The sequence below is a fragment of the Eptesicus fuscus genome, chromosome 4 (assembly GCF_027574615.1).
Source record: "Eptesicus fuscus isolate TK198812 chromosome 4, DD_ASM_mEF_20220401, whole genome shotgun sequence".
In the NCBI taxonomy this organism is placed as follows: domain Eukaryota; kingdom Metazoa; phylum Chordata; class Mammalia; order Chiroptera; family Vespertilionidae; genus Eptesicus; species Eptesicus fuscus.
Window position 1 is genome coordinate 103,934,835 of NC_072476.1, and position 23,398 is coordinate 103,958,232.

Sequence of the window (23,398 nt, forward strand, 5' to 3'; positions counted from 1 at the left end):
AAAAATTCTAAGAAAACACATCTCTACATACACCGTCTGAATATGGATGTGTGTGCCAACATGCATGAAGATCACTCATACGCTGACCCGGGGAGTCCTTCAGAGGACTGAGTGTGTATCTTAATTCTCCACCACTTCGCCAGCAGTGAGATTTACGACATCCATGTTTTAAATTCCTAACCTGGAACCCTCTGCCCAATGTCCTTGCCTCATCCCTGTCTATGGTGCCAATGGAACCTCTGAGCATCTCCCTGTAGGCCCTCTGCTCCTCAGTGAATAGTTTGAAGCCTCAGCAGAAATGCAGAAAAAGGCTAAAGACAAATATGTTCTAGGCTGAAAAGGCCATCCTGTTGGTAACGGGATGTTTCCTTTAAATGTTTATTGTTAAAGTATTCTTTTAAGTAGAGAACTTATTGAGGAGCTGCGCCCTGAAGAGTTCCTTTGAGCCCTCATCCCTCACACACTTGGTGGCAGGGAAAGGTGCCTCCGGGGCACACCTCTCTTGATGTCCGGTTGCAGCAGAGATTCCCAATTCTCAGGCGAGCGTTTTGCTTCCTGAGATAAAAAGAGGTGTGTGGTTCTCAGAAGGCTGCTTTCACTGGTTTGCAAGTCACCTCTCCAAACAACTCAAAGAGACTTGGCAGATGCCAGACACCTGTGAATTTTGCTTCAGGTGAATAGTTGTTGACCCCTTCCCATGGCCTGCACATGAACTTCACTTCTCCCAGGGTGGGTTGCTGGCTCTCTCCGACTCTCTTCATTCTAGCCTGCGTTTCTCCCTTGGCCTTCAGGTGAATAGCTCCTGCTCCAGATATACTAATTATCAGAGGTATTCTGCTTGAGGTTGGAGCTTTTGGTAAAGATTTCAGGGCCTCAGAGCAGCAGGGGTCAAGGACCAGGGGAACAAACAGATTTAGAGATTTCGTGCTCTTCCTTGGGTCCCTGCTGGTGCCTGGAAGACACACACCTCTCCTCTTGCCCTGCCCCTCCTCCCTTCTCCCAACAGAAAAGATGCCTGAATTCTGGGCTCTCTTAAGATGGATTTGCAGAAACTATAAGGCACCCCTCCATCTTCTCCAGTTGGCACCTTCTCCATCAATAAACCTTTCCCTACTTCAAACTCTGACGTTTTGAATATTGGCCTTTGAAGCATCTGGCACGAGAACCCGAGAACCTTGAGCCGGTAACAAACTGATGAGCACAATGCCTCTATGAGCCAAACATATCTCCATAGAAAACATTCCATCTCACAAAACAAATAGATCAGAATCCCCCGAAGCAAAATTAAGCAGAAGTCTATTTTCACACTCCTACAGCAAAACAAAGGATATTTAAAACTGCCCTTCTTCTCCCAAACAGGAGGTGAGAACAGTTCACTGCCACTGAGAGAATTGCACAGGGACCCAACTCTCACTCTCCAGCTAGGGTGGCAGCAGAGAAGATGAAGAAATGTGGCTGGATTCTGTAGGAGCTGGGCTTCCTTAGAGACTAATGCTCTCTCCTTGCACTGTTGTTGCTGGCTCAGGGTGTGGCAACTCCAAAGGCAGCCTGCTGCATTTCCCCAGTGAACTCTCCACCACACAACCAGGCCCATGGGCATTCTGTTCGATTTCAGTGTAAGCTGACCTCTTCCGCTGGGCAGGCTCCACGTGGCAGCTTCTACATGAGAGGACCCTTCTCTGGGTTCTAGGTGAGATGAAATGTGGAGGACAGAATGCAACACACAGTGTGGAACTTTAATGCAATCTACCAATGACCTGCCAGATGTGAGCTGGAGAAAGTCCCATGATTCCCCTCCCCTAGTACAACCATCCAAGTACAGGCAGTCATTGGCCAGAGGATTATACCAAATTGTACCTTAGCCTATTGGCTTTAAGTCTGCAATATTTTTCTAGGGAAAAATCCCTCTCTAGATTTCTAATGATATCTATACATTCTGTGGCTATAACCTCATGGCAAGATTTGCATTTGCAGGGGGAAGACAAGCTTCTACTCTTGCATAAGGAAACACACCATTCCCACTCTCAGAGCCCAAGGCATTTTGCCTGTTCTCCCCACCTCAAGGGAGAGCCAGTTGAAAAGCAGTGAGATCCAGCTGGCATGAGTTTTAATTCTGTAGACTGCCCAGCAGAGGAGGCCTCCACATTAGTTAGGCCTATGTTATACTGACTTTTATTTCTTGGCTATAAAACAGACCATAAACACATGAGAAGAGATGGAGATTAAACATAACATTTTTTCCAACCTGTTATAACCAACTTCAAGCAAAGAAAACAATTGGTTCAATTCTCTTTAATTTAAAATTAGCAAGTATGTGTCGAACAATGAGTGCCTGTTAGCATTGTGCAAGGCACAGTGAAGAAAACAAAAGCAATGCAAACCATGGTTCCTGACTTTGGGAGTTAGGCAAGATAGGCACAGGAAACTGGGAAAAGAGGCATACCTACAAATGGAAGGTCAGAACTGGGGAAAACCAGCCGCTGACTTGATGGGTCTTAAAATTAGAACTAAATGACAAATAAGATTGTGATCGGTTAGAAAAAGTAAGAGGGGATGGGCGAACTTTTGCTATGGCAACAACAACAAAGCTCAGACAGTGCAAATGTGGGTGTGGATCTGAGTTCTGACTAGTTCATGGTAGTGGTATCAGGGAGCTGGTGAGCTGGAGAACAAGGTTCTGAATTATGAATAAAGGGAATAAATTAGATTGCAACTCATACTAGTCAGAAACTCTCTGGAAGTTTTGGTATGGGCAAATCATGTGCAAAAGTGAATTTTCTCAGCAGAAATCTGCCCCTTATACCTTCTTAACTCAGTATCCCTGAGAAGTACTGACAAGATTTGGTGATGACTGGATGACTACACGGAGATGAGAGAGACACGTCTATCACAATGACTGAGGATATAGCATATGTGCGAGTGAAAGATGGTGCTATCGACAGGAATCAGGAATTTAGGATCTGAGCTGTTTTGAGGGAGGAGAAGGTCACATGACTGTCTTGGATACTTGGTGTTTAAGACAATTATGAGACTTGTGGAAATGTTGGAAATGTCTAGTGGGAAGTTCAAGGTAGGAGAGCAAAGACTGGAAGAGAAGTTATTATTGGATGGCAATGGGGATCAGATGAACTTAATGTGAAGACAAAACACTTTCATGAAGAACCCTACATCACCCTTATTAAAAGTAGTATTTAAAAATAGGTTAGATCATATAGGGAAGAATGTGCTCATTTCTGGTTTGTAATTTGGCACAGACGAAATGAACCACCACCCAAAACTACCTATACCTTCTTATTTGTATCAGGCCTTTAAAAGAAAAGTGCTCAAAAGCATCCCTAGAAGTATGATGTTAGTGTATTAATATATGGGGGGAATAAAATAATAGATTTCATTGCTTGTAGTCCTGTTAAGGCAAAATACCAAAATGGCAGCTGAATCAATCAGAAAGAATGTTTCCCCAAATTTTTGCTTTATTGATCTAGCTATTGTGATACCAAAAATGCAAGAGCTGATGAAAAAAAAATCACCACAGAAGCAGAATTGTTATATTGCTAAACCAAGACTCCAGGGAGGTAACCTAATAAACATGTACTTTCCGATACTGGTGTTGATTGCTAATGAAACATTGCAAAATGGAATCTCATTGACTATCTGGTGAAGCTTTGATAAGAACTCAGTAGTAAAGAAGACAAGGTGACTCCAAAAAGGTATTGAAAATGCCCCATTCTAATTAGCAACAGGCATTTTATTTGAACAGTTTGCCTTTGGAGTTCATTACCCACTTTTTTTGGTGGTGGCCATTTGAGAACTGGTCAGACTAACATACCTTAGGTCTACTTATTTCCTTCCCATGAGTGAGGGAGTAAAAGTTCATAGACATTATCAATATAACTACTTTTGCTGAGATTTCTCTTTTCTCAGCATCCAGTAGGGAATACAGGATGAGAAGGCATTTTAAATGTGTGAGGAATGAGGAGGGAAAGTCTTTGGGTATAGTATATATAGTAAGTGTCCTTTTTAATAAAACAAATCATACATGGTATGTACCGATGCTGACCAATTCGGTAACCACCAGTCACCTGTGGCTATCAAGCACTTAAAATGTGGCTAATGCAACTGATAAATTAAATAAGCTAAAATTTAATTAATTAAATGTAAATTAAGTTTATTTGAAACAGGTTGGATATATGGATCTACTTTTTCAGCTGTAGATTTTATAAAATCTAAAAACAGATTAAGTATTTCTGATGAAAATGTAGCATTTAAATTGAGATGTGCTGTAGTGTAAATATACATGGATTTTGAAGGCTTGGAACAAAATGTTTGCAAAATATTTCAATAGTATCAATGTTGATTGTTAAAATCATATTTTGGATTTTGGGGGTAAATATTATTAAAATTTAATTCTTATTTCTTTTCATTTAAAAAAATGTGATCAGTAAAAATTTTAATTTAAATTTAGAAATATATGTCTTGCATTATATTTTATATTTCTATTTTACAACATTGATATATACATTTTAAGGTTTGTATGTTTGTGCTTGCATTCATAAATATTAAACTGTTACAGTGAGCATATTTGATTCTTTAGAAAAAGAATAAACAAAAATAATCTTATATAAAAGGCCCATGGCTGTCATGCCATAATGCTGTCACAATCAAAAGAGCAGTGGCTCTTGCGGCGGGGGGTGGGGCACAAGCTACGAGTGGCGGAGGGCGGGGCGGCCAGCTGAGGCAAGTGTAAGCGAGCTACTCACACACAATTTCATGCGCGCTGGGCCTCTAGTGACATATAAAATCATTATAATTAAGCAATCCTTCCAAATGCAAAATGATGGGGACAGAAGAATCACTGTAGAGTTAGGTATGATTGTATTTGTAGGACATTTTTTGGGTGTGCCTTTGCTTACCTTCAAAAGTGTGACAATTCACACTGTATCTCTTTTTGAGTCATACACAGTGGTGTACTGATAAATATTTAATAATTGTTTCTCTGGAGTAAAGGGCCATCATATGTAGCACTTGCCAATTTCTGTGGTGTAAACACCTCTACCAAGGCTGATTTTAAACTACCACGTCATGAACCTGGACTCACCCAATCACTGGATTCACTGCAGTCACTGAATGTGGATTCACAAGCCAGTACCAACTGGACCTGGCACACCACCAGCTGGGGAAGTGATGACGCTATCCATGCAGGTAATAGGTACAAAGATTAAGCAATCTGCTGACACTGATGCGAGACGCAAGTGCTTCTGAGTGAACCCTGGACACTTGGTTTCATTTGATGCCATCTATTCCACTCTCAGTTGATCACATTTAGTTAATAATCATTCACAGATACTTCCCAGATCTTTAGAAATTAACACCAGCCTCTACCTCAGATGCTATCCTTGATCCTCACTTATAGACAGGGTAAGCTTAGGGGTAAAGAGCATGGGTTCTGGAGTCAGAGAGCTAGGTTCAAATTCTGCCTTTACCAAACCTCCTATTACTCATCTCGAATATGGGGATGATAATCATATTACCTTTTCCATAGGAACATCAGGAGGTGATTAAATGAGATGATTTATTCAAAGCACTTGGCATGCCCTCTGCCTGAATTCAATAAATGGTAGCTATTTTGACTCTTTCTTATACTCGTCATGAATAGACTATGTTTTGTAATATGTCCAAGGAGTAGATTGAGAGTGGGGCCCCATTTACATATCATGAAATGGAAGCCTAAGGAGATAGCAAAGGGGTCTGCAAATGTGTTCTTGGGTAGCCACGATATGTAAGACTCCCTTCTTCAATCAAGCACCATCACAGGATGGAAAAGGGAGGCTCACATAATGCAATGTCTGCATCTCCTAGGTCAGAGCCAAATTTTTTAAACTAAAACTTCTCCTAACGCCACTTCTTCAAAATAGACTCGCCCAGGCCATGGTATTTTGTGGAAGAGCCACACTCAAGGGGCCAAAGAGCCACCGTTTGCCGACCACGGCCCTAGGTTAAGGCAGGAAAGCCACACATTTTTGCTTAGGGGTATGGGGAATTATACTCCTTCGGAGGCCCAGTTGTGTGGGAAATAATACAGAGGCTGATTTCCCCCCTAATCACTCTGTCAGCTACTGTAAGAAAAGTCTACGCTGTTGTGACTGGGTACAGATCATTTGTTGTGAATCATAGATTTCTAGAGCTGCAAATTGGGTAGGTGAATTTTCATGATGAGCAGCTTGGTGTGACGCCTTCTCTAGCAATGTTCTCTCCTTGTGAGAACAGAGAAGACAGCCGTGTTACAGGAACCTGGGTCTACCGCTTCCTTTCTGGAGGAGTGAAAGAATGAGGGGCATTTCAGTACTGAATGCTAGGTGCTGCTCCTATCTTGGAATGCAGGGGTATTCTGTTGGGAGCGGGCCATTCTCAGGGCATGGGCATCCTGTTTGAGTTCAGTAGGACCCCATGGCACTTTACAACTGTGGCAGTTCACCACAGCAGCTATTCCTATGGATGGTTGTCAAACTCACCCAGCCTGCTCACCCGGTGCATCCCATGATTCACAATGCAGTGTGCCTCTCACATGGAAGAGAACACCCATTACACAGGCGCTTATTTGAACAATATGTTCCTTTTCACATCATTGCACCTAAAGTCATTTTTTTTTTCCAAAGCAAAAATTGAAAAAGCAAACCTCTTATTGCATTTCTGCTTTCACTCTCTCTTTCCAAAAGGCTCCTTTTTAAATCTAATTTTTTCTTATTACCGTGACGGATCTATAACATGAAGAATGTGCTTTAAACAAACTTGAAGATATTAGAGGAGCTGCAAACTCTCAGAAGGGAATGGGCTTTGTTGAACCGAATTTAATAGGAAATAGACAAGCTGTGAAAGACATTTCATAGAGTGAAGTCTTCCCTTGTTGAGATGATAACCTGACAACGATTAGTACAGTAACTCATAGTCTACCAGCAAATCCAGATAACTCATAGAGCAAACACTGAGAAAAACTCTTCTTTCCTCTGTTCTGGTCGCAAATGGTGAAGTTCTTCTGAGGTCGACAAGTTGGGAAACCAAGCATGAGGCAATGTGGTCTCCTGGGCAAGACAGAGCTAGGGAAGTCAGCAGTCCTGTGCCCTGGTGCCAGCCCAGCATCGCTGACCTGGTGACTTGGCAGTGATGTAATCACCGTGGGCTTCAGTTCTCTCACCCACACCGTGATTCTCTGCTAAGCTAAATCCCGCGCTGTGCCATGCAATGAAAAGCGCCATTCACTGAGGACCCGTGTCCTGAGGCTGTCCGCTCCTGGTCTCTCTTCTCTCAGCCGGAGCACACCGAGGGCTGCGTCTCACTCACTGCTGTATCCCCAACGTCTAGCCCTGGGCCTGGCACAGAGTAGATGTCTCCCCAAATCTGCCCACGGGGGAGTGTGCAAGGTGCCTATTCCAGTGGTTGGCAAACCGCGGCTCGCGAGCCACATGAGGCTCTTTGGCCCCTTGAGTGTGGCTCTTCCACAAAATACCACGACCTGGGCGAGTCTATTTTGAAGAAGTGGCGTTAGAAGCAGTTTAAGTTTAAAAAATTTGGCTCTCAAAAGAAATTTCAATCGTTGTACTGTTGATATTTGGCTCTGTTGACTAATGAGTTTGCCGACCACTGGGCTATACTATCCATCTCCAGGCCTTAGGGCCTCCAAGAACACCTGGCCTGCTTTCGGTACATTACCTCAGAGCTATGACGTGTGCTATTTCCATGACACAGGGACACCCCTCCACCTCCTTTAAGCCTATACGTATAAATAGAAAGAAATCTATTTGGCCAGACTGACTGGCTGCCAGATAGATGGCAAACACAGGGCAGATCACTGTCACGTCTTATCTCCAGGACGTTTATAACAACCGCTTCATTCTTTAAGATCATGGAGGTCCAATAGCTCGGATTTGCACCGTGCATTGTTAATGGCATTCAAAATGCTCTCTAGAAGAGTATGCATCACAGAAATATAATATGAGCCACCAGTGCCAGCCACAGATGTGATTTTAGTTTCCTAGTAGCCACATTAAACAAGTAATAGGTAAAATTAATTTTAATACTATATCTTATTTGACCCAATATACCCCAAACATTACCATTTCATCATGCAATAGCGATTAATTGCATTAATGAGATATTTCACTCTTTTTTTTTACACGGAACTTTGTATCTGGTGCATATTTCATGCTCACAGCACCCCACAATGGGCACTAGCCACATCTCCAGTGCTCCATAGCCACAGGCGGGTAAGTGGCTATGGCATCGACTGCGCAGCTGGGCACGGGGAGATTGTGGATGTCCATGTGACCAGCTCCCCGGCTCCCACAGAATGTGCTTACTATTGCACATGAGCAGGCCACGCTGCTGAAAAGACCTTCAGTTCTTCTGCAAGGCCTAATAGTTTCTCCGAGTCCGAGGAAGATAGTCTGCGATTGAAGCAAGAAGCAGGGTGTTCCAGACCTTCCCAGCACTCATTTTGCATATAATTGCTGAGCACTGATTACACTAGAAACCTGTTGGTGGCACAGAACTGGCACAGAACCCAGATCTGTCACTAGTTATGGGACTTGAAGTAAATCACTTCTCACCCTCGGCCTCCTTATCTGCACAACAACGTCTGCAGCCTCTCAACAGTTCCCAGCCGTGGCTTTCAATGACAGCTGCCTGGGTTACAGACATGCCCTGGCTCAACACTGATGTCAGGAGCTCTGGGCCGGGGCCTGAGTATCGATACTTCAAATGTTGGTCATGTGATTCTAAAGTGCGGCTAGAATTGAGAATTACGGATCTAGTGCAAACCAAACTATGATGATTTTTAAGTTTGTGAAAACGGAGTTCACTGGCCCCAACGAACCTTCCTCTGCAGCATGGGGGAGAGAAAAGAAAGATCAGTCTCTCCATGCGACCAACCATTGATGCACTTTTTGCAAAAGAGAACCTTCTATGCCAAGCAGTTGAAATACTAACTATTGAGGTAGGAAATGAAAATACTGTCCTGCCCTAACCAGTTTGGCTCAGTGGATAGAGCTTTGGCGTGCAGACTGAAGGGTCCCAGGTTCAATTCTGGTAAAGGGCATGTACCTTGGTTGAGAGCACATTCCCAGTAGAGGGTGTATCCCTCTCCCTTCCTCTCTGTAAAAAATCAATAAAATATATTTAAAAAAAAATACTGTCCTGTGAAGTGGCAAAATCAAAAGAATCCACATAAATGAATGGCATCAGCCGCCCACAGATAGGTCACTCAAGTAATGACAAAGTAGGACTGCAAAGTGCTGCCGCTGAGACCAGGCCAGCAGAAGGCTGAAGCGGTCCCCCAGGATTCCCGTCTCTGGTCACTCAAACACACTAATCCAGGCACTGCTCTGAAGGGATTCTGCAGACATAATTAAGGTTACTAATTAACTGATTTTAAAACGGCGAGATTATCCTGGATTATCTCTCCGAGTCAATGTAATTGCAGGAGCGTGTAAAAGCAGACTGGCAGTCAGTGGGAGCAGACATTTGAGAGGGGCTTCACCCGCCCTTGCTCTAGGGGACCTCAAGCCGCAACACAGGCAGCCTCTAGGAGCAGAACTGGCTCCTGATGACAGCCAGCGAGGAGATGGGGAGACCGTCCTACAGTGGCAAGGAACGGAATTATGTCAACAACCCCGACGAGCTTGACAGCAAATTCATCCCCAAAGCCCGGTGTGTGGTGCAGCCCTAGCGACCCTTCAATTTCAGCCTCGTGAACTTGAGCAGGGAATCCAAGCAGTTGTACCATGCCGTACCCAGACTTCCTATCTACAGAACTGTGAGATGATAAAGGGGAGTTGTTATAAACTATTAAACTATGACAATTCATTATGGAAGTGATAGAAAACTAATACGGTTTCTAAAAATCCATTATAGAGTCCGAGGTTGACTTCCTAAACATCAAACAAGAAGATAATTATGTAAAGTATGTGATTGTCTAACTACTAAGCTGTACATCTGAAACCAATACAAAATACAATTGAAAAAAAAAGAAAGAAGGTAATACCTAGTCACTACTGAAACAGGTCTAGAAGGAGAGGGTTTTTTTTTTTTAGCAGAGCATAGAAATTTGGAGGCAGAAGGGCCTTCAGAGACAGTCTAGTCCAATCAATTAATGATGGATGAAGAATGCAAAAAAAAAAAAAATTAGATGGTAAATAATTTATGGCTTTGTCTCCTCCAGCTACCTCTGGCGAAGAGTGCTTTGACCAGCCACGAAGAATGTCCCAGTGCAGAAACGGTAAAACAATCTCTCAGAGCTTGGCGAAGCACTCTCCTGAAGTCATTCTGTCCCTCCATTCCAAATCTGCAACTGCCAAAGGGCCTTCTCATTCTTATCCTGCCTCCTGGGTTTGCTCTCTTTCTGGAAAACTAATCCAATAACCAACCAAAATGAAATGGCTTGACAGTGGAAATGGAGAAGAAACAAATGCATTGGCATCCTGATATATTCGCCCACCTCTTGAATTTGGCTGGTATAAATTGGGCTCTTGAGTCTGATCACCTCTAGGTCAGGTGATGCACCTATTTTTTTTGAACACATAAAGCTGGGCACGAGATGACCCAGGGAAAGTGAGAAAGCCAGGGAGAGCCTGTCTCAATCAGCTGCTGGCCTTGCTTCTCCTCTTAACCTCAGGCCTAACCAGGAAATTAAAAACACAGATGATGTGTCAATGGAAAGGCAAATCATAACCAAGGTCAAAGTCTCCGACAGACGAGGGAGGGGAAGATAAGGACAAGGAGCATGTATTTATGGAAAGAAAAGGTGGCGTAGAAGGGGAAAGGGCAGGCTATCTTTGTCCTCGTAAATCTAGCGTGTCCTCGTAAATCCAGCATCTTGGCTCAAGAGAGCTTGTTTTCTGTACTTCCAAGTTAAACGTTCAAGTCCCAGGAGTCTTTTGTTTCCCACCATGTGGGACCACCGCAGTGTAAATCAGGAAATCGGCATTCAACGGCCCGGCCGATTTCTCCTGTATCAGTGGGCTGGTTGGGGGAGGGCTGGCATGAGCTGAATCCCGAAGCACTGCTGAGTCACGGAGACTGTCCATCTACCAAGTCCAAGAACAGCCACCTGAATGCTTTCCACTGCAGTTGGTCAGAGGGAAACCAGTTCTTCTATATCTCGTAGAAGAGGAGTAGTAAGGCCTTGGTCTTCCCATCAAACATAAAAATGACTCAAATGAATTTTTCACTTTCAGCCACTTGTGATCATGCTACGAGTTAAAACTTTGCTTCCAAATGAGGCAGAGAAGCTCCAGGGAACCCCAGGCTGGCGGTTTACATGGAGCATCATGGGAAGGCTAAAGAGCCAGAGGGCAGGGGAGATAATACAACTGGATGCCCCAAAGCATCTCAAATGATTCCTGTCCAAACTGAACTCAGCATCTCCTACCAGCCTTGCTTCAAACTGCCCAGTATAAGTGATAAACTCTGAGAAGGTACATCCAGCCCTGTGTGGCCAGACCTGGCCTCTCCCTACCTCTCATTCCCAAGTTCCACCAACTTCCTTCCCACCCCACCTCTGTCCAAGGAGGAATCTTCTCAGGGGCTCCAGGTTTGTCACACCTCTGGCCCCTCTGCCTCCTGACCTCTTCCCACCTCTGTGATGCACCCCCAACCTCAGCTCCAGGTCACCTCAACTTACTGTGTTTCTAATAACATCCCTCTCTCCCGGCCTGCTCTCTGCTTCCAGGACAACCTTGGGGATCCTCCACCCTAGCACTGTGACATCGGGGCTTCTCATCTCCCTCCTGGGGTTGTCTCCGCACCCCCCACTCCCTCGCTCAGTGCCCCAAAAGCTTGGTTTTACATAAATTGTTGAAGGAATGAACAGAGACCCCGGACGCTATTAAATAGGTGTGTGGAGGAAGCGGGAGCATGTCCTTCCATTGGAAGTTGATCTGAATGCTCTCAATGAGCTAGAATAAGCGGTTTCCCCTCACATCAGGTGAGGGGACAGCTTTCATCAGGCCTGCAGTGAGCAACCCTGAGCATCAGAGAAAATCAGCCAGGAGGTCCGGCGAGGAGCGCAGAAGGACAGTCTTGTTTTTCTCCTCCTCCAAGTGCTGAGTCCCCAGGACTTCAGAAGAAAAGCCAAGCAAGCGTGCAATTGGGCTGTCACTTCCTCTTCACAACCTTCTCCGAAAATATAAACTGACTGCTCACATGTAAAACACGGACCGAATTAAAACCCCCAAGTGCTTCCTGAGAGCAAATTATAACCTCTGTGGACTTTCTCGAAATGGACCAGCTCCTGACATACTCCAAACACTAGGCTCTCATTCAGAGAACACACTTGGGAAGCCCAAATTACAGCTCAATGCTGACCAGACAAGGCTGGCCGTCTGGGGCTTTGCCTAAAAGGAATACTTTATAAACTCCAGGACAAGGAAGAGAAGTGTTGCGGAGAGTAGAAAGAAGCGCAGGGAAGCAGGGGGAAAAGGCAGCACAAATAAATTAAGCCAGAGCGGGAAGAATGAGATGGGAGGAGGAGAACCACGGCCCAAGCCATGTTGGAGATTTACATCTAAAGGTGCGAAAGCCAGTTAAAAATAACAAGACACATAACCGTCAGCCTTTGGATCAACGTCAGTAAGACGGGTGTACTAACCAACAGCACAGCAGACATTCCTGAAGGAGACTGGATTTTCCTATGGTTTCCCTGGGCTTTATGAAAAGAACCTTTTCAATTTCCTTTTTCATTCAGTCTTGTGTGCAAGCAGCCACATTACACTAATCTGGTTAAAGTCTGGCAGAGAGCATGGGGTTGAAGGTAGAACACCATGCAAGTTTCTTGGTCACTGCCAGGCATGTCTTACTCTCTAGTTTCTTACTGCTTTCATATACAAACCTGTGCAAAATTCTCCCCAAACCCAAATCAGTTATACTCTTTCTACCTCCCTCAATTTCTTTCTTTCTCCCACCTCTCTCCCCCGCCCTCTCTCTCCCTCTCTCTCTCACCCACCCACTCCCGGTAGCAGAAGAGTAGATGTAGGCACACAGCGAATTCCCAATTGCCTCACAAAATGCCCCCTTCCCCCCCCCCCAACCTTTCCTGGTACTTCCTTGCCTCTGCCAATGGAAGTGGAAGCCAGGCCTTAGAGGCTGGAGCCTCAACAGACCCATCACAACAGGGCCAGCCAGAAGAAGAAGGCCAAGCACTGCAATTTGACGACAAAACTTTGGATGACAGCGACAGGTTTATTGAATCTGACTTCCTGGCTCCTAGGAGTGCAAGAATGGAGCTCCCAACGGCAGAGGCGTCCACCCATTTGTCATGCTCACTGGACTCTCTCGCTTGAGTATCCCATGTGGCCAGACTGCAGCACTTCATCTGTTAAGTGAAGGATAAATGAATGAACTCCAAACACCAGTGCCCATTGGAAATCCTAACATACTTAATTGTAAATGTTTAACCACAGCACCCATCAGTGGTGCAAAACGGTCGACTAGCATATCACTAGTACCGCCTGCACGTCAATTGCAGGATGTTTTGGTCAGTTGGGCAGGAAGACATAGCACTTGGACAAAGTAGGCCCTTCTAAGAAAAAATATCACAAATCAACTAAAAGGTGCAAAACACTAAACACTTAGTGAATTACCTGACAAGCAACACAAGAAACAAAACACCCGCGTCCTGGCTCTGGAGCTCTGTGGTGGTTCTTGCAGCTCCGCACGTGGTTAAAACAGTCATGACGATGCCCATCACAGAATGTGGGCTGAGCTGCCGCACACAAGTCCATGTGACTAATATTCCTGTGTGACCAACGGTCCTCTCCTTACTATCAACACAGGGAGACTGCTCATGATTTATGACGACAGAGAATTAGCAAGGCCTTTAGCGGGTTAAAAGGCTCCCTCTGCCTGGCGGGTTTTCCTACTTTTGTATGTGATTAATCATTCTGTGACATGCGATACAACCAAGCCTGTTACTACTAAGAAACCCTCCCAGAGGCCCATGCATTTGAATAGATTAGTTAACAATGACTAGACCTGGGGCTCTCACCTGACCGTGAATGGGTGGTTAATTTATTAGAAGGCATATGTTAGATGCGTAGAAACAGCCTGTCTGACAGATGCCTCTAAATCACATTTCAAAGTTAAAGGCAGGGCCCCATAAACACCTCCTCCTGAAACCTGGTCTCTCTCCAGCATTTGCAATACAAGCCAGAAACCTGGGAGTTATCTGGCCCTTTTCTGCACCTCCTCCACCCCGTTTCCTCTGTCAGTGTCACTCTGCAGCATTTCTGAATTCATTTTCTCTATCCTCTCTCTAGAGGTGGTCCTAGCCACCATCTCCCATCGCCTTCAGGAATGGCCTGCCAATACCCACTCAGGCTCTCTTCAATCCACTATTTCATAGAAAAAGTACATTTTGAAGCTTACTTGTTGTCCCCCAATATTCACTCTCCCCACTTTCATTGAGTAATAGAATCCAATGAGAGAAGGCAACTTTGCAGTTAACTGTGGTCACATGACTCTATTCTGGCTCACGGGGTGTGTAAGTGGAGGTGGCACATGCCTCTCTTGCAGGGCAATGCCCATCCCTTCTGCTTCCCCTTCTCCACTCCGGCTGGCATGGATGCTGACAGGATGGCTCACCAAACACACGGATGAGGGTTACCGAGAGCTGTGTACACTTTGGAACTCACTATGATGAAGTCGGATCCCAGATAATCAAGGTTTAAACATGGGCAAAGGACCAATGAGCCAGTGGTTTTGTGGCCAGCCAGCCCAGATCTTTCTAGTTCAACTGAAAAAGTAGTGTGAAAGAATAATCACACGAAACGTGTGTAAAAATATTAGCTGAAACTTTATTCTCAATACCTATAGAGAAAGAAAGAAAATTTGCCCGAACGCATGACATTCTGATACGACTTTTTTATAAACCTTCCTAATAGAGTTATGAGTCATCCTAATGTGCTGGACCCAGAAGCATTTGGAATTTTAGAACTCATGAATTTAGGGGATTATTCAAGCCCACATAAATGACCATCCTAGGCAGACAGGAATATTATGTTGGTCTGATTAATAAAACAGGTGACACCCTGGCTCACCTTCTCCCAAACCAAGTTTCTAAACCTCAAGTTATTAGGGGATTTATCCTATGTAATAAGGAGCTAATATGCTAATTAGACCAAACAGCAGAATGACTGTCCAGACAACCTTCCAGATGAAGCCGGGGCTGTGAGGGCTGAGCCCCTTGCACGAATTTTGTGCATCAGGCCTCTAGTCAAATAATAAAAACAGGCAATACATAATGGTTGTACAAAGATAGTAGGGAAGTGCTTAGAAAAAGGAGTCTGGCTTATTACCAGGTTATAGCTGTCCAGATTTTTGACACACATGAGACTTTCTGCTCCAAACACGATTTTATTCCTAGACACTTTATATTTATACCAAGATGATGAGCTGAATGAAGAGTAGGTGTAATACTGGCCTGAAAATGATCCTTTTTCCCAGAGACAATTCTGATTTTTCTTCTGATTATAAATGCACAAGGCTTGCTTATGTAGAAATTTGGTAAATATTAAAACAATGTAGGATAAAGTCTGGATTCCTTTTATGTTACTCTCTCTCTAATGAAAGTTCTAAAGAAAGTTGAAAGCAGGCCCCACACAAACAGTTATTTCATTTTTAGTTTGTTCTTTATTTTTTCATCGAATATAAAACAAAATAAATCAGAGAGCTCTGAGTTTATATGCCTTCCCAGAGTAAAAAATAATAATGTCATAAAAACATATACAGATATAAAGATAAAGGAGATTCATGACTTTCCACATGTGGGCATCTACTCTGGCCACGATACTGGGAGGAGGGAGTCTGAGGGGAGAGGTGGGGAAGCTGGAATGGTGACTCAGGTGAGTCACCGGGTTATAGCTGTCCAGGTTTTTGTATCCTGACCCCCAAAACCAAACTGTATACTGAGCAATGTATTCTGAAATGGTATAAGTGGGACATACATGTTATTAGGGGATTTGTCCTATATAATGAAAGAGCTAATATGCTCTGGCACTGAATCTGTGACCATCACCCTTCTCCCCACCCTCTCCACCCTCATGGCTCAACCACTGACCCTCACCAGACTTTGTGTTGTATAACAAGGAAGGGGAGCTTTCTCAATCCCAGCTTCTGGGCTGAGGAACATTTTCTTCATGGATTCCAAGAAGAAAAGCAGAGCACACGCGATGTTACACAGGGCAGATCCTGTCACAAGACTTCCCAGAGGTCTGCTGCCAGCAGAGTCTGGTTAATGCAAAACAAACAAACAAACAAACAAAAAAAACGTCACCAGCCTTCCAGTAGCGTGTGGTGCTCTGGCCATGACCATTTTTGCTCATTTAAGTATTCCAGAGAAAAACTCTATGACTGAGGAACAGTCTCTCTCCCAGAAGTCACAAGTACATTAACAATGTCTTGGTAAGCTGGACCACGAAGTGTCGGTTAGTCACCTGAATTGCAACAAATGATGACAAAGGAGCTGGTTCCTAAATGACTCAAGTGGCCCATTGTTAAACCTGCACTGCAAATACCCATTTAAACAAGAACCAAAATATTTCACATACTTCAATGTGATTAAGTTGATTGAGAAACATAAAAGTAACCATAAAAGGACAGCACGAGGCAGGAGCCCTGTAAAGGACATAATGGTCCAGAACTTCATGCATCTGTGGTCATCTCAGTTCAAGTGCAAACACACCGCAATGCCACACCTGAGTGGTCACAGAGCATATCCTGAGAAAGTCCATAATTCGTTTATTTTTCTGCCACTGCTATGTAATAACAATTAAGAATGAACTCAGAAGTCCCTGCTGAGAATTCCTTAGAGACAGAATCAATGGTTTAAATAAAATGATTTTTAACAGTTAAGAAATAATATAACTGTGCCAATAGGTTTCCATTTATATTTCAATGTATGTATGCAGATGTGTTTCCCTTATATATTTATTCTGCATGTCACATAGGAATATCCTTCACATTTTCCAATGAATTGATGAGAGCAGCTTGAACTGCTTATCAAGAAACGATGCATTTAGCCCCCCTCATTGAAAGAGGGGAACACCAAGAGAACAGGTGACTTAGTTTGTGCCAACAACCTATCTCTGCGTATGACACAGCTTGTGAACAACTGGTATACCTCACATGTCAATCCAAGGTTTAATTTCCATAGCCACAACTGAATTACATCAGCATCTAGAAAATTAAAAGTCCTTCTAATTTTTTCCCCATGAAAAGGGCAAAGCAGGCAATAGATTACATAAAAACATCACAGTTGCCCCTCTGAGTTACTCCCAGGGCTCATCTTGCCCTTTGAACTCAACTGGCACGTGAATTATCTTATAAGACAGTGTGGATGTGTATTCCATGACAATTTCAGAGGCAAGTGCTCCCATTCATTCATGCATATTTGACTGCCTGAGTTTTCCTCATAAGGTTTGGATTTTTAAAAAATATTGTAAAAGTTTAAATTTTGTCAGTTAACATTTCCAAAACGGAACAGCCACATGACAATTTGTCTTCTTCCATCAGAATTTTAATTTGCATTGTAGGCTGTAGCCAGTGTCCAAAGCAAACATGTTCACTCTCTCTCTAGTGCTAATTCCACATTCGGCTTGTTTCAGGTGAAGAACATGGGCCAATGTCACAAAGTCGGGAAGACGGACTGGAGTCCCTCTATTTGTTCCTTTTCCTTTTGGTCCTGAGAATGAGTTTTGGTTCCATTTTTAGCTGATAATGAGGTATTTAAAAATCCTAGATCTAGAAGAAGTCTTAGATCTTATATCTTAGAGATGGAAGGAATAACACCTTAAGCAAGTAGATGCGAAACCTACTGATGCCTCAACTATAAGCAGGAACTAAGTGACTCGCCCAAGAGTTCAGCTGTGTCCCTGAGAATGAACTTCAGTTACACAGTATGCAGCATCCTCTTTCATGCAGGCTTTCCAACTCAAAATTGGCTGGCTGATTTACCCTCAGGACTCAGACATCTGTCGTTACAGGCGGAACAATGGGAAATGGCCAAGGCTGCCTTTACGGTGGGTCAGGGCATGCAGCCCTGCCAGCTTTAATGCCACAGATAAGAGTGAGATGGGCACAGTTTTAACAAGTAACAGGGGATTCATATTGACGTATATATTTGAATATACACTGAGTGGCCAGATTATTATGCGTTCAGAGATCATAATAATCTGGCCACTCAGTGTATATCCTATATAATATAAGGCTAATATGCAAATTGTCCCCTCTACCAGGAGTTCGACCAGCAGGCAGGCCAGCCAACCGCCCATGTCCCCTCCTCCTGGCCAGGCTGGCTGGACCCCACCCATGCACGAATTCATGCACCAGGCCTCTAATTTTATATATATATATATATATATATATATATATATATATATATATACACACACACACACACACACACACACACACACACACACACACACTCTGAGTGGCCAGATTATTATGCGTTCAGAGATCATAATAATCTGGCCACTCAGTGTATGTCTTATAGCATTTATCAGCTGTCTGTGATCTGTGACATTAGATTTTGCTCCTAATTCCACAGTTGAACCATCCAGACTAAATCCCATTACAAAGAAACAACATTAAATTGTTCCACTTCATTTGTGTTCTAAACTGTTACTATGCCTTTGAAAGACACTAATCTGCTAGGAGGTTTTGTTGTAATCATAAATGAGAATGGATCTCTTTGTTCATTTTAGCGACTATTGCTATACAGTCCTCATTGGTCTCCCTATTTTCCAACTCTCCAACCCATCTGGATTTTGCTGCCAGGAATCAAATTCTGTCTCTAAACATGACATTTTCTTGTATATTATTCATCAATGACTTCCCATTGCTTAGGGGAGAGGGAGAGGGAGAGGGAGAGGGAGAGGGAAAGGGAGAGGGAGAGGGAGAGGGAGAGGGAGAGGGATCCCCTACTGGGGATCGAGCCTGCAACACGGGCATGTACCCTGACTGGGAATCAAACCATGACCTCCTGGTGACAACTACTGAGTCACACTGGCCAGGCACTCCACTGTACTTTCTTCTCACTCTTGTCCTCAGCTTATCACAGCCTGCCTATGACCCTGAGGTGAAAAGTTGTCTTCTCTTTTCCAAACTATAAGTTCCTTTATGACAATAGAGGCTTAATAAATACATTTAGTGTTAAACTGACACTATTTCCTATTGGAAAGGGTGCCTAATAAATGTGGGCATGTGGTTTACAGAACAAAGTAAATTTCAAAATCATCCAGAGCCGTTCAGCTTGGCTTTCTCATTCTCTGGTGCCCAAGGGGAATTAGATCTAAGACTTCAGAAGCAAGACCTCCTCTATTATTTCGCATAATGCCTGGATAATTATAGGTCCTAATAAAATGTACTTTTTCTCCTCCACTAAATGCGCCCTGGTTGAATGGAAGCAGAGCCAACCACCTCACCACAAGGTACATGATCTTTGGGTTTTGATACTCTTTCTTATAAGGGGAGAAATAACCTTGGGAGTGAGAAAAATTGCCCAACCAGCAACCATAATGCCAACCCACGTTGGCAGCAAAGACCAGTGATGACTCAACACTAACCTCTTTTTCAGGATGAGCTGGGCGTAGGGATGGGTGCTTTTTGACCTGTCATCTTAAGATGAGAGAAACATGTTTTTATATTTAGCAGTTTTATGTTGATCACCATCGCTCATGTTGTTGTCAGAGTGAAAAAAGTTGTCAAATAATGGAAAGACCAATCTACTAGAAGTGAATTTACCTGTGTTTATACTGTCACTTTTAAGCTTCAAATAGAAAATGCCTTTGATCAGGCTATTTCAACAGACTGCTGCAAATGAACAATATCTGCCATTTCTTCTGGTAAGCACCAACACACATAAACTTCTTACATAATGGATGAGAAAAAAATGTTTGACATCTGAATGTTTTTGCTTGAGTTGACAGAAATTTGGCGATCAACATGCAACACCCTTTTCCATACGAAGTGGCTCAATCAAACCACTGACCTTTTCTTACAAATCTGGGAATCTGTGTCCCCTTAACAGAATAAGGACAGGGATGTTTTTCCTATGTGCAATACAAAACTATGAAACAATGGAGTGTTTATTTTGGCCAATAGTCCTATCTATGTTCCCCCTTCAAAAAAATCCTGTTTATAAATTCGTAATGCCCAAAAAGTCAAGCTGAGAAAAAAACACACACATGACTTTAACCTTTCTTTTTTGCTGAAATTTTTAATTTGAACAATGCAAATAAGTCTTTTAAAATTATTTTTAAATAGCTGAGAGAACCCATAAAAATGCCCAAACCTTTTCACCCCAAATCCCAAACTTTTCTATTAGCTCCATTTTTTAAATTCAGTTAAGAACTAGAAAAATATATATATATACATACATACATACTGTACACACACACTTGGAATTTTATTGATTTTAGAGAGAGAGGAAGGGAGCAGAAGAGAGTTAGAAACATTGATAAGAGAGAATTATTGATCAGCTGCCTCTTGAATGCCCCCTATTGGGGATCAAGTCCGCAACCCGGGCATGTGCCCTGACTGGGAATGGAACCAGAGATTTCTTGGTATATTGGATGACACCCAACCAACTGAGCCACACTGGCCAGGCTAGAGAAATACATTTTAGATAACCAGAACTCTCAACCTGAGTAACATTTTCTCTTTTAAAAAGAGAAGTCCATTTTTTTCTCTTCTTTTATTAGCAGGTTTCCCAGTAAAGAAAAAAATTAAAACAGAAGCAGCCTATGTAACATGAGAAAGATGGGCCAAGTGTCTTCAGCAACCTCCTTTCTAACTAGACAAGCTCTTTGGCAGATGGAAACCATTAGCAAGAGAAACTGGAACGTTTTGGACAAGTTTCAGAGAAGATCTACAGCATAAACAGCTTTCTAACCTAAAGCAACGTTTTAGATGACACCTGGAGCCCAGTGCATCCCATGCCTGAAAGGCTTAGCATGAGCATATGGATTAAATCCTGGAAGATGCCGGCCTCCGCAACTGTAGCTTCGCAGTATAGACTATAGGGAGCCTCTATCCCCGACATCTTTCATCTGGAGAGCATGGGTACAGACGCTCCTAGCGCCCGCTGCTGCACCAGTAGAGAGGAGGTTTGTGCTGGAGCCAAGGCAGAGGCCCCTCCCGAACAGCTGATGTTCTTGCAAGATGTTTTCTTCAAAAAAAAAAAAAAAGCAGAATAGGCCCGGCTGGCGTGGCTCAGTCAGTGGTTGAGCATCAAACTATGAACCAGGAGGTCATGGTTCAATTCCCGGTCTGGGCATGTGCCCTGGTTGCGGGCTTGATTCCCAGTGTGGGGCATGCAAGAGGCAGCCAATCAATGATTCTCTCTCATCATTGATGTTTCTATCTCTCTCTCCCTCTCCCTTCCTCTCTGAAATCAATAAAAATATATTTTTTAAAAAAAGCAGAATAGGACTCTTGAGTGTTTCCCTCAGCCTCTGGCCATTCACACACTCAATCAGTCATTCAGTAAGCATGTTTCAGCACCTATCACACACCATGCACTTTCCTGGGCACTTACTTCCATGAAGTAAGAGACTAATAAAGATCTCTTATTTCTTGGGACTGACACTGAAGTGGGAGAAAATTGACAATAAAAAGTAAACTGGGGAGTAAAAAGGAAACTGTCAGATGGGATAAATGCTATAAAGACAGCATAAAGGGTGATGTGATAGAGCTGATGGAGACGGACATGGGTGGGCTGAGGGGGTTACTTTGAAACTGGGGTCCAAGAGACCTGTCAGGTGAACTGAGACCTGAATAACAGAAGAAACCAACGATGCCAAAATCTGAGGGTGAAGCATTCCAGACAGGTAGATAGGTTAGAGGACAGAAGAACAGTCGGTGTGGCTGGAGCTCAGTGAGCTGTTTGTTTCAATTCGATCACCTACATCACCCATGATTACATACACTCATGTAACTATGACATGTTCTTCACACTTGGAATGAAACATAGACGCCCAGAGACAACACCATACCCAAGCTCATACAAGCATAAATAGGTCTTGGACTCTTGTGTACACAATAATGACCCTCATGATCTGGATGTCAAGCACTTGACCTTCGTTCTGGTTTACTTCCCAGTACTGATAGATTTGACCAGTTTCTTGCAGTTGAAGACACACAGAGAGAGTGCATATGGCTAGCAGGGGAAGCAGTGCAGGATAACTATGAGAGGGACTAGACCCAACTGTCTATACTCCTGGGGCCTCTGACCACAAAGGGAATGCCATAAAGCTTTTCCTGATTCTTCAGGACATTTGCACAAGGTCACAAGGTACAGTGGTATCTCTGCTGCAGTTGTCTCCTGCCACCAATTATACTCCACCATGAATAATAGTTATTTCAGAATTTGTTTTCTTGCTGCTGTCAACCTATAAGCAACTTCTTGGCTGAGACTCTTACTAATTGTTCTCCTTTCAGTACCTAACACAGTGCCGGGCAAATAATCAATGCCCAATAAATGATAAATTTCTTTTGACTGGCTTCAGCTTTAATAACCCAATATTCCAATTTTAGGTTAGCAATGGTATTGGGTTTAATAGCCCAATATTCCAATGTTAGGTATAGCAATAATATAATTTTTTTATTTTGGAGAATCCTCAAGAACTTCCATGCTATCTGCCCAAGGAAAGCCATGCATGGCATACAGTAGATACTCAATGAGGCTTGCTGAATACACATACCCATATCTGAGTGGACAAATCTATGATTAAATTCCAACAAGAACACTGTACTTGGGGCCATTTAATTTACTCAGCAATGAGTTGCTACGATATGCTCTGTATTTACCTAAGTGCCACAGCCACAATGGTGAGTACAACAGCCATGTGTCCTGCTGTTACAGAGCTGCTGGCCTCCTAGGGAAGTAGAATGAAGTCATCACACATGTATGTAATCATGTTATAAGAGCTACGAAGAAATACATGATTTAATTTGGGGCTCACAGAAGGCTATTTTGTTGTGTGTGGGTTTTTTTGGCTAATCCTCATCCGAGGACATTTTCCTGTTGATTTTGAGAGAGAGTGGAAGGGAAGGGGAGAGACAGAGAAACATCAATGTGTGAGAGACACATCGATTTGTTGCCTCCCACATGAACCTCAACCAGGGGCCAGGGATCAAGTCTTCAACCAAGATATGTGCTCTTGTGTGGAATTGAACCTGAGACCCTTCAGTCCGCAGGCCAACGCTCTATCCACCAAGCCAAAGTGGCTAGGACCAGAAGGCTTTTTTGAAGGGAACCTGAAAGACCCAGTCAACTTCATTCCCAATGTAGCCCAGGGTCAATGCCAGCACCTAATCATGGGGTTTCTTTAGGAGCCAGGACTGAAAGCAG

General features: G+C 43.4%; 1 protein-coding gene across 6 annotated transcripts in view; it reads right to left on the bottom strand.

Moving 5' to 3' along the window:
• GHR (growth hormone receptor) overlaps positions 1-23,398 on the bottom strand; it is a 213,743-nt gene that overhangs the window by 112,300 nt on the left and 78,045 nt on the right. Inside the window, exon 1 of one of the 6 annotated variants that reach the window (XM_054715290.1) lies at positions 9,094-9,106. The exons of the other annotated variants lie outside the window; for them this stretch is intronic. The gene's annotated coding sequence lies outside the window, so the exon portion shown is untranslated. Of the gene's footprint in view, positions 1-9,093; positions 9,107-23,398 lie in introns of those variants that run through there. 6 annotated transcript variants of the gene reach the window in all.